The sequence below is a fragment of the Giraffa tippelskirchi genome, chromosome 12 (assembly GCF_054371585.1).
Source record: "Giraffa tippelskirchi isolate mGirTip1 chromosome 12, T2T-mGirTip1v1.2.pri, whole genome shotgun sequence".
Classification (NCBI taxonomy): Eukaryota; Metazoa; Chordata; class Mammalia; order Artiodactyla; family Giraffidae; genus Giraffa; species Giraffa tippelskirchi.
This window is the reverse complement of record NC_137286.1, coordinates 97,744,319-97,753,475: the sequence shown is the minus strand read 5'-3', so window position 1 is coordinate 97,753,475 and position 9,157 is coordinate 97,744,319. Positions and strand designations below refer to the sequence as shown.

At 41.2% G+C, this 9,157-nt stretch overlaps 1 long non-coding RNA gene across 1 annotated transcript; it reads left to right on the top strand.

Moving 5' to 3' along the window:
• Positions 1–1,267: 1,267 nt before the first annotated feature.
• Positions 1,268–6,750, top strand: LOC145530444 (uncharacterized). The gene is made up of 2 exons (XR_014071775.1): positions 1,268–1,497; positions 4,496–6,750. It is a non-coding gene; the product is annotated as an uncharacterized LOC145530444 (long non-coding RNA).
• The last annotated feature ends 2,407 nt before the right edge of the window (positions 6,751–9,157 follow it).

Here is a 9,157-nt window from a genome sequence, read left to right as displayed (position 1 = left end):
GAAGAGATACCTGTTAGAAATGTTACCATACATATACCTGCTAAAAGTATTAATTCTATGCTTTCATTAATCATATTATAGTGCTCTCGGAATGGAACTCATACATATTAGGGAACTTACTTATTGTGAAGTTCTTACCAAAATCTATAATTTGAATTTGGTATGAGGAAAAGACAACCTCAAATTGAGGGACTTTTTACAAAATAACTGAATGATATTCTTCAAAAGTCAGGAAAGATAAAGACTGAGAAATTGTCCCATATTGGAGACTAAGAAATTAGGAAAACTAAATATAATGTGTAAACCTGGACTGGATCCTAGGTCAGAAAAAGAATATTAGTGGTACAATTAGAAACATTTTTGTAAGGTCTGTAGATTAGTTAAGAGTATCCTATGTTAGTTTCCTGGTTTCAATCATTAAACTAAGATTACATACGATGTTAACATTAGGGGAAATAGGTGAAGGGTATATCGAAATTCTTTGTACTATTTTGCTACATATTTTTTAAGTCCAGAATCCTTTCAAAGGAACAGTTAATTTTTTTAAATTAAAAACAAATCTGAAAATCTACATAACTGGATTTCAGTGCATATCTGCAAGGAGTTGATGCATTTCTGAGAAAAAGAAAATGGAGATTTCAAGTTGCTTGCATTTACATAAGATCAGTGAATAGCTTGAGCATCCTGGCATTTTAATTAAAGAGAGAATGAGACCCACAGAGGCAGAAATACACGGTGAAAGACATCCTATGATGGTATGTCGGCACTGACAAAGCTTTTCAGGACTTCCTCTTGGAGTCACACCAAGGAGGTGATCACTGTCCTTGTCACAGCCATGTCTGTGCTAGAGAATCAAAGGCAGGCTTTTCTCTGATTGGTTGGGTCAGGCTGCTAATGAGGCAAAGGTCCTGGATTGGATCCGCTCTCAGGGCCTGTGAGTGTCACTCTGTCTCCTGACATTTCTCTGATCACAGAGAGCCAGGTGTGACAGCTCGACTGCCCCAGCACAAGGCTGGCTCTACTGTGGAGAAATAATGAAGACACACACCCTCCCTAAGGTCACCTTTAAACATAATAGGCATACTTGAATAGAATCCCTGTCATCTAAATATGTCTCTAAAAATAACTGCACCAGGAAAGGGATCCCTTATTAAGATTCACTTTCCCATATTTAACCTATAATTAGGAGACCTGGAAGGGTGAAGCTGATTGGCCTCCAATGCAATTCACAGACACAGAGAAATTCTTGAGAGCCACATTACCTCTTTAGAAGAAGCATGAGCTAGCTTTAAAGGCATGAGCTCTGATTTAACATCACTTAGGCAGCCACCAAAGAACATAAAGAATGAGGCTGCTGACCTTGTTCCTGACAGACATTTTTTGGTTTTCATGTTCCAAAAATTATTAAGAAGGGGCTTCTATCAACATGACTTTTTCTGAGTCTCTTGGGTTTACGAGGAGAGCTTTCCTGATATACTTAAGATTCCAAACTGGAAGGTAAGCATGAAGATGGAAAAGTCTTTGTTCCAAGTATCAGTATGTTTTAGAGACAAAAGCAGCTAAAAGATTAGAATAGATTTAAACATATGAATTGATTTTATTATCATGAGCAAATATAGCAATTTGAAAGAAAATTTACTTGTGTGGTAATTTTTAAGTTAAAAAAAATCATTTAGTGGGCTTTAGTCTCTTCTACCTACAGTTACAAGAGTTGAATCTATACTAAGTGAAGTTATTCCTTTGAAAATCTTTTTTTATTTTTTATTTTATATTGGAGTATAGTTGCTTCCCAGGGTCTTCCCTGATGGATCAACAGGTAAAGAATCCACCTTCAGTGTAAGAGACACAGGAGATGCAGGTTCAGTTCCTGGGGTAGGAAGATCCCCTGGAGGAGGAAATGGCAACCCACTCCAGTATTTCTTCCTGGAGAACCTCATGGACTGAAGAGCCTGGTGGGCTACAGTCCACGGGTTTGCACAGAGTCGGACACGACGGATGTGACTTAGCACACACGCAGGTATAGTTGTTTCCCAGGTGGTGCTAGTGGTAAGAAACTTGCCTGACAATGCAGGAGACATAAGAGACGTGGGTTTGATCCCCTGGAGGAGAGCATGGCAATCCACTTCAGTATTCTTGCCTGGAAAATCCCATGGACAGAGGAGCCTGACGGGCTACAGTCCTAAGGTTGCAAAGAGTCGGACCAGACTGAGCAAACACATCCACATCCATAGTTGCTTTACACTCTTGTGTTAGTTACAGTTTGTAAACATAAAATGGCTGGGTGACAGGGAAGTGCCTTTGAATGGCAGTGTTCCCCACTCCAGTGCTTTCTCCAGAAACCTATGGATCTTCAGGTCCCCCCAGCATTTACTGGACAAAGTGAGGTTTGGAAATGAGCAACACATACCTGCTCCAAAAAATCTTTTAAATCTCTCTTGCCTCTCCTAATATCAGTGTACTCAACAGATAGCAGGAAAATGAACTGTTTCCCTAGGTTGAGACTTGTCCAAAGTCCCTCATGATAACAGAAATAAAATGAAAACTATAAACATATTCTCCTTCTAAAATTTGTGAAACCATAGTCCACCTGTGCTGAGTAGAGAGGAGGACAGCTACAGAAATCAATGGTAGCAAAACCAACAACTGTGGAATAGAAGGGAAGTAAAATCCCTCAAGACTCTGGAACCAATTGGTTGTAAATATTCTTAAACTCAGGCTTATAAGACAAAGACGCCAGCCCATATTATACTAAAATGGTTGTGTCATTTTTAGATGAAGCAATTCACATTCGGCCACTCCATCTTGATCTGTTTTCCCACAGGCAGATCTGAATAGGCATATTCCTGTGCTGCTTTTTTATAGACTTTTACTGTCCCAAGAATAGACTAATTTCACATTTCTATTGCCTGGTTCCTTTACCAGTACACCAAACATAAGGAACAAATAGTCCAAATTATATTCCTCTCTGGAAATAGTTATAAAAGTTTATGTCACTCCACATATACATTCTGCTACGAAAGCTGGGAGAAAAATTACCTACAACAAATTGGTCCATGAAATAAGATACAACATTGCTGTCTCAGAGAAAAGCTGAGAATATGTTAAAGAAAAAAAATTTTTCATGACACTTGCTAAATAATGGTATGGGCGACTTTATACAGGACCATGGCAATAGGTGTGGGGATCACTGCAGTGGGATTTTGCAGGAGGAGAGGGTGATCTGGCTCAAGTCAGAATAGAACAAGAAGAGGTAGGGGTTTTACAGCCAAGGAGTGAAGTAGGGGTGGTGGTCAATAAATGGAAAATTGCTAAGAAGGAAGGTAATTATTGCTAAACTAGTACCAGGATTCTTGCGCAAGGCAGGCCATGGTGATCAGATGTCACCTGGGGGATGGTGGGGGTGAGGAACCCAATCAGATATCAAGGATGATCAGATATCGGGGATGGGGTATTCTGGCTAAATCAACTTAGCAGGACTCTTGCTAAAATTGGGCAATGTCAAGACAAACACAGAAGCCCCAAAGTTGAGGCTTAGTTAGGGAGAAGATTCAGAGGAGCCTGACTGAAGTTTGGTCAAGGAGAGACTCTTTGTCAATAATGGGAAGTTACCACCTAATGAGGACCCAGCTTCCTGTACTGCAGGGTGAGCCATGAGGACACAGGAGGAGTCATGACTGCTCTTGAAAAGACAGTAAAAAGCAGTGAGGACCCCTATTTAGGGCTGAACAAACCCCTCCGAATAACTCACTCAACCTCTTTTTGGCCCATGCTTGTATTGGGAAATCATGAAGAATTTCTTTTCATAGTTTACTCTGCATATTTTCACACATTATCTCATTCAAAATGAATCATTTTACAAGTGAGATAGTTGACGCTCAGAAGCCAAGGTGAGACTCAAGAGGCCAGGGTGGAGACAGGCCCCAGCCTGCAGAGCTGTTCCTCCTCTTCCTATCTCCCACGGGAGGAGTCTGTTTCCTACCGGCATCCTCATGACCACAGGCCTGCACCCTCTGCATGTGCAGGTCCCTTAGATCACCTCTCTTTTTCTCTCAAAATCCACAGAATGAACATTTGCCCAAAGGGCTCCTATCAATCCTACCAAAATATCACCTCAAACTGAATACAAAGCATCCACAGCTTCCTAAATGATCCTCTTAATAATTATAATGGCCCTGTTGGAGACAGAAGTAGTTTTGCAATCTTACTTTTAACCATGGTGACCTATCACCTAAAAGTTCACATTCAGACACGAGCACATACATTACATTCAAGCTTTGAGAAAGCTCGAGAAGCATCAGGACTCCCTGATCCAGTTTTAATCTGAGTGGAAAAGCTCCACAACATTCAAAACTCTGAGAACCACTACAGTCCATCTGAGATTGGTTAAGTCCATGGATGCAGAATCCATGGATACAGAGGGACAGCCATACTTCAAAATGAAAACACCTGAACAAACAGCAGCTGAGAAAAGTTTCTCTAAACTTTGTCTTAACAGAGCTTTCTGAGAATTCAGCTGCCAGAGATAGAGAGAGAAGACTTACCCTCAGCACCTAGAAAATGTGACAATTCTGCTGCCACAAATCCCCCTCCAGGGACCTTCCAACCAGGCAGGAGCGTGACCATTCGCACCAGCACCTGGATGAGAATTGTGAAAATGTGTCACAAACCTTATCAGAACCTCTCACACTTTCCCACAGAAGCTCTGACCACCAACATGCCCTTGTTATTCTGATAGTACACAAACCTCTACCCATGGCTGTTCAAAGAGATTCACATTTTCTCCTGTTACTCTGAAGAAAACTCCAGATTGTCAATTAATTCACAGGCCCCAACCACCACCATTCAGACCTCACTTGGTCAAGGAAAAGTTTTCCTGCCAGATCTCCAATATCAACAAGCCACTGAAATGACCCTGCTCCCCTCACCTCCAGGATTCCTGCCATGAAGTAATAAACCCCAGTTTGTTTAAGCCACTATTGGTTGGATTTTCTGCAACTTGAAGCAGAAAGAAGAGCCAGTAGCTCACCCTGTTCATTCTTTTTGAGCCAAGAAACAAGTGCCCACTCTCCATCTCTCCATTCCCCAAAATCATGGGAAAAGTCATAGCTCAGACTTGGACCCCAGAAGAATCACAAAAGAAAGTGGAGCCTTGTCTGGTCAGATCTATGTTCCAACTCCTATATATCGCTAATGTAGATCAGCTTCTCACACTTTTTCTTTGCACAACGTATATCAACTCTGGATTAATCTGGTAAAATGAACAAGAGATTTTTAAAATACTGCCGTGGCTTTCAAAAATCCCTTTATTGTTCAGAAAATGTTTAGTTTGGGGGGAAAAAGCAACTATGTGTTTTCATAATTAAATGACACTCTTTTCCCTGAAGTCCTCAGTTTGTTGAGGGACGTTTGGAGCTAGATGATGAAGGGTAGATGGAGAAATGCTGAAAAGGCAGATCACCCAGAAAAGTTTCTCAAGAGGATCCCCCAGCCAAAGTCCCTATGTCTGTGTCATTTTTCAGTTTCTGGGGTTTCTGGTGGTCCAGCCTATGACACTTTGCAGCAAGTGTCAGTCACACAGACACATAATGTGGCACAGCCACCGGGAGCCATTCCCTAACTTCTCAGGTCCCCGCACATCCTCCCTTCTCCATGGAGAAATTAGAGTCCTTGAGCTGAATGTGTGTTTCTTCCAGAATTAGCAGTAGAGGAGGAGGCAGAGGTGGGAGTGAGCTGAGGCACGTGGGCTGAAAGAAGCAGGATGGAAGGATGGGAAGTAATGAGCACCACACTCAGACCTGTGTCCCAGTGGGGAGCATTCAGAAACTCTGAGAAACTGAATGGGAACCTGAACCACAAAGCCCAAACCTTTAAATTAATCTGGCAGTTGGCAAGACTCTAATAGAATATTTTCACATTTTTAAAGCTCCATGAAAACTATTTGAATCTCAGTATCTTCATCCACAAAATAAAAGTATGGGAATAAGTGGGTCTTGAGATTCTCGAGGCTCTGAGATCTTATAATTCTATAATTGTCTTCATGAGAGGATTTTGGCCATAGCTTTTCAAGTTAAATCCATATCTCTTTCAACAGCCTGAAGAAAGAAAGCTCATGAGTTTGAAAAAGAAATTCTCATATTACTCCCCAATGGAATAGCTAGTGCATTTACTTCAGCCCAACAATTGAGTCTCATAAATCAGCAAGTTCAGTAAACCCTTCTGTAAATTTTTTTTAAAAACACCCACCATGTATCAGAGACACGGGCTGCATTCAGGATTCAAAGAAAGATAAGATACAGCATCTGCTTTCCTTGCTTAGCTTACACCAACAATTTTTCAAATACTTGTTCCAAATATTATTGAATAAATTAATGAAAAATTATTGTGACTCTGTAATAATTTTTCTAAGGGGAAGAATCTTCATTTTCATTAGCACCATCTGAGGTTGTTAACATACAAGAGAATTTTCTTATTCCTCTGGCTGAGTGTTTTCGGCGTAGCACCCAGTAGCACACAACGACGGTGTGGACTGATGTCGGATGAACAGCAGAGCAGGGTACTCCTACCCATTCTGAATGCTTTCTTGCACAAACATGAGTAAACATGTTATGAAGGGTTAGGTATTTCTTTGTTGAAGGGTTCAGGTAGTTTTTCCAAAAGCTGACAGAGGACAGAAATGAGGGTGAAGGATGGGATCAACTACTACACCAGTGAGCACCCCACTTTCTCCAACCTCAAAAGGAAGAGGCTCTTCTTTCAAAGGTGCCCCACATGGATGATCCCGTTTCTTCTCTTATTCTACTCTTCTTTCCATCTCCCCCTTTAAGTTTCATCCCCACCTATCACCTAACATCATAGTCTTCCTCCTGATCTCAGGATATCCCAAATCTTCTAACAAATAATTATTTGTTAGAATAACTGACTCTAGTCAGTTCGTTAGAAACTCTAGTCAATTTGCTAGAAACTGACTCTAGTCAGTTTCTGCTTCTTGGAAATTTCACAACTTTAGGCACCCACTACATAGGAAAGCTTTCCCCCAGACACAATTTCTGCTGGTACACAAACTGAAAAGAGGGTTCCCTAGCCCCACTTAGGAAATGAGGAGCTCACCATCCTTGGATTTAGGTTGATGGTGAAAGGAGAGAAACAGTGGAGCTTTCTCTCGGGATTGTAGTGACTTTTATCCAAATATAGCAGCAACGGCCCCACCCTGAAAAGAAACATAAGTGGACTAACTTCCTTCCACTGGCCATGTGTATTTGTCCTAGTAGTATTACTTTAAGAGTGGGGTTTACATTTATCCACCACGCTGAGAATAAAGAGATATGCAAGAAGATATTGATAGACAGAAGAAGGAGTGACTCCATTTAATGAGAGTGAGAAAGGCTTCACAATGTGATATTTAACTTCACATATGACGGAAGTTCACCAGGCACAGAGGTGGTATAAGGATGGAAATTCTGAGGTCATATTTCAGGCAAGGGGAAAACATGAGCAAGGCACAGAGGCATGAATATGTCTGGTGTGTTAAAAGCATTAAAAGGTAGTCATTCTAAGAGTATTTTGAGAATCATAGACCTGTAGCTTCCTTCCTAGTTGCTGCACTATGAGACGACTTTGAAGGCTCAGACAACTTTTGAGAAATAACAATGGGAGACTCTGAGATGGTCCCCAGCTAACTTTGTAAACATCCTCCTGATGTTAAATGAAGCCGTCTAGAGGATAACGGAAGCAGAGTCAGAAAGGGAAGAACAAAGCCATGTGTACTGCTGTTTGTACAGACTATGTCCCAAATAAAGTATAAACTTCAGTTCTATCTGTCATTCCATGGCTTCTTAAGGTGAGTCATTCAATCTGACCCTTATTTTCCACAAACCAATTTTAGCAAAAAAAAAAAAAAAAAAGTTATCCTGGGGTTACTCCACAGGAAGCATGAGATCCTGCAAGGATAAAGTAATTACACTACAGCAGGACAGCAGGATAGACGAGATCGCTGATTGAGAAGAAAGACTGTGAAAAGTGCCAACAGAAAGGTATAATCTAAGAAATGAGAGATGATGTCTAAATAGAGGCATCAGTGAAGGCTTCCTGAGGGAAACAGTAAGCTAGGTCATGAAGACCGGGTAGGAGTATGGCAGGTAAAAATGCAGAAGGAAGGCAATTCAAGAAGGAGTAGCATGAGGTGGGAAAACCATAGGCATGTATAGAGTGTCCAGTGAAACTTTTGGAGATGATGGAAATATTCCATGTTTACACCATCCAGTACAATAGTTACAAGTTACATGGGGCTACTGAGCACTTTAAATTTAGCTAGTGCAACTGAGGGACTGAACTTGTCATTTAATATAATTTTAATTAACTTAACTAGCCACTGTGGAAATAAACAAAGATCAACCAAATGAGAACAGTCTCTTTACACAGAGTTTGCTCTAACAAGGGAGTCAGACACTGTCAGTCTGCACTTCTCATTTTATAGAGGCTCAAAGGCAGGCAGGGGAGCAGGAGAGCTTTATGGTGGAAAAAAGGGAAGGCTTCAGGTGTACCCTGACTGGAGGCTGTCAGCCTGGGGAAGGTGCAGGCGTTTAGAAGTGCAACCTATGTGGTTGGTTAGGGGTACACAGTTGGCTTTCTCTGATTTGTCCTATGCTGGAAATGGAGACAAAAAAGAGAGAAACTGTCAGTTATGAGTCAAGTTCTGGTTTGGGGGGCACTACTGTTGCAGGGGTTATTGTTCAGCTTCCTGGACTGTTGCTAGAGATAGAGGTCTGACTTCCTCTAGTTTTGACATATAGACAACAGGCTGGTTACAGTAGATCAAGGGCTGGTGTTCTAGGCTATCTGCTGTAGATGGTGTGTCAGAGTTCTATTTTCATATGTGGTCTTCACATCTGTATATGCGTTCTCTCACCACTAAAGGCTAGTGGCTGCAGCATCGGATGGTGCAGTCCTGTAGCAACAAGAGATTTGCTTTGGTGGAACATAGGAGGTGTTTCCAGAAATGGTAGGAAATAAGGCTGAGAAGAGAGAGAGAAGACCAGAATGTGGAAACCAGGGTGCCAGTCTAAAGAATTTGTGTTTGTTTTGTTACATCAATAAAGTATCATGTGAAATTAAAGAGCAGGAAGCTACGTGATCACAGCTTTTTTTATATGGATTAATC